This window comes from Oryzias melastigma, linkage group LG14 (assembly GCF_002922805.2).
Source record: "Oryzias melastigma strain HK-1 linkage group LG14, ASM292280v2, whole genome shotgun sequence".
Classification (NCBI taxonomy): Eukaryota; Metazoa; Chordata; class Actinopteri; order Beloniformes; family Adrianichthyidae; genus Oryzias; species Oryzias melastigma.
The window spans coordinates 18,037,048-18,039,678 of record NC_050525.1 but is presented as its reverse complement, the minus strand read 5'-3'; positions in this window follow the sequence as shown (position 1 = coordinate 18,039,678).

Here is a 2,631-nt window from a genome sequence, read left to right as displayed (position 1 = left end):
TAGTTGTGACAGACTCTGAAAAGAGGGAGGGTGTTAAGAGGGAAGGAGAAGGAAGACATTTCCCATTGCATTACAGCAAATAACTCTTCCCTAACTGGATCTTTCAGATAAGGCTGTTGCTTCCAGCCGTTGCAGCCCCAGAAGGAAACGTAGGGGGAGAAACGGCACGCAACTTTACGTCATTCCTCTCCATCCCCGCAGCATCTTCTCTAACCAAAACCAGTTCAACTGAACCCAGACAAGTCAGGTGAAAACCTGCTCCCCTTGTGCCAGGTTTGATGGTCACCTCACATCTGGTTCCCGTTTGAGAAGATCCCGTAAGGTGCTGAATGTAAGATCACCGCTTGTGACACAACTGCTCTTTTGCCAAAAAAAAAAAAAAAAACACTTGAAACCTTACTTGGCTTTCCCGAGAGGCTCCCCTTCCTCACCTTTCCTGTCTGTCAGTACTCCTCTAGGTCTCACAGGCGAGTTTCAGCACGTCTGCAGTCTCTGCTGTGTCGCTGACAGCCAGGTGTCACCAATATCTATGCAGGAATATGAGCTCGAGAGCACTAAGACAGGGATTGTGTCAACTTTTTTAGTATTTTTAAATATTTTTAATGTTAAATAAGATCAAAATCTTAAAAAAAAAATTGACAGCTAACAGACTAAACATCTCATAGTTTTCGAGCCACTCTTGACATAAAACTAGCATCATCACTGCTTTATTTCCAGTTGCTTATATCAAGTCAAACTCCCTATTAAGCGTCAACACAAAAAAAAAAAACAACAGCAGTGCCTCTCCATGAAACTCACAGATGAGTCATGTGTGGGGCCATCCTGGGGTTTGTCTCCGTCAAGCCCTGAGAGGATTCTTGACGTTTCTCGGGAGTAGGCGGCAGCAGGGATTGGAAGGGGCAGCGCAAGGGTCATGTCTTAACAGGTCAATGCACTTAGCAGCGTAAGCCTCAGCAGTGGGCAAGAAAGGTCAAACCGAGGCCAAAGTTTCACACGCCAACCCGTTCCACTGTAAAATTTTCTCTTGTTCCAAACAAATTGCTCCTTCCTCTCCCCACCTCCGCTCACAGCGCTTGCTTGTCATGATCTTATCTGTCGACAGAGGTAGTTGAGGCCTGGTGGGAGTTGTGGTGTGACGGAGAATGGCTCCTGTCGCCTCTTTAGCGCCCTATCTTTCCTCGATCTCAAAGCTCAGTTCCTCCACCGCCGTTCGACAAGACGCGACTCGTCGCCGGGCTGGGATGGCTGTGGGTGGGCATGTGGTTTTTTCGCATGTGTTAGAAATGCGCTCACGTGACATCAAGGAGTCGTGGATGACAAGTCGACAGAGTATAGATCCAAGATGGCACGTGTCGCTCGAACAAAAGCAACAGGAGATGCAAACTGTTGAAAGTTTCCAGCATTTTGATCTTAAAGTAGACCTTATGTCGACATGTTAGAGTAAACTTCTATCCAGCTCTAAAATTAAGATAGATTTAAATTAGATTTTATGATAAAAAAAACACATAGATGCCTTGTGCAGGGGTCTGCAAGCTCTGGTAAAAAAAAAAAAAAAAGATGAAATATTTTTAATTGGACACATTTTTTGGACTACAATCCACATTAGGTGAAGCAATACAGTCAAACTTTTTTCTACTCATTCACACACAGACTGAGTAGACTGAGTGAACAGAATGCATCACTCAACAAGACTCCTGACTACAATACCCATGATGCCAATAATCCATCAAACTAACGCCTTCTTAGTTTACCAAAGTTGTACTAAAACATTTAGACACATTTTTTTTAGTGCTGTGTATCAACTAGAAGTCAGCTAGCACAATCAGAATTCCCATTTAAAGAGCACTTCTGATGAAAATTGTAGTTTTGGTATATTTATCATGTTCTTGTGGCTTTATTTTTCACAATGGAGGACATACATCAAGAAAATGTAATCTTTAATTTGCATTTCTGACTATTTTTTTTAATTCAAATTGGATAACTTCAATATTGTCTGGCATTTTAGTTGCACCAGTAATGTAAGGTTGGGAGTGTGAGGGGCTGTAAGCTACCAGGAGAGCGTGAAAACAGATGGATGATGGGAAGTGGAGGCAGGCTTACTCCGTAACGACAGTCTCGCTCACAACTCAGATATGAATTTCTAATGAACTACTGCTGCTATGCAGAAACTATGTCCTAGAAAAACAACAGCATAATTGTAATTAAAAGACCACCAAGAACACTCTTTAACAGATGTTCTGAGTGAAATTCTAAGCCACAGCGGATTATAAGGCCGATTTTCTATTAAAAAACAAAATTCAAGGAATTTCTGAGCGATTTCTTTCTGAAAAATCCACGAAAGGTCACTTAATTAGCTCTTATTTAATTTTAGTTTGTTGATTTTTGGCTAAAATACAACACAAATGGAAATAAAAGTGTTTACCTTTTTTTTTAATCATCGTTGATATTTAGCAGAGCTGAAGTTAATATTTCAGACAAATTGTGCATTTGTGGTACAATCACCAAATTTGTCATGGATGTACCTTAAGATCCCCTCTTTCTGAAAAACACGAAAAAAATCCAAAATGGCAGACACTGTACACTATATATATATATATGGAATACGATTATACATACACTATATATATACAT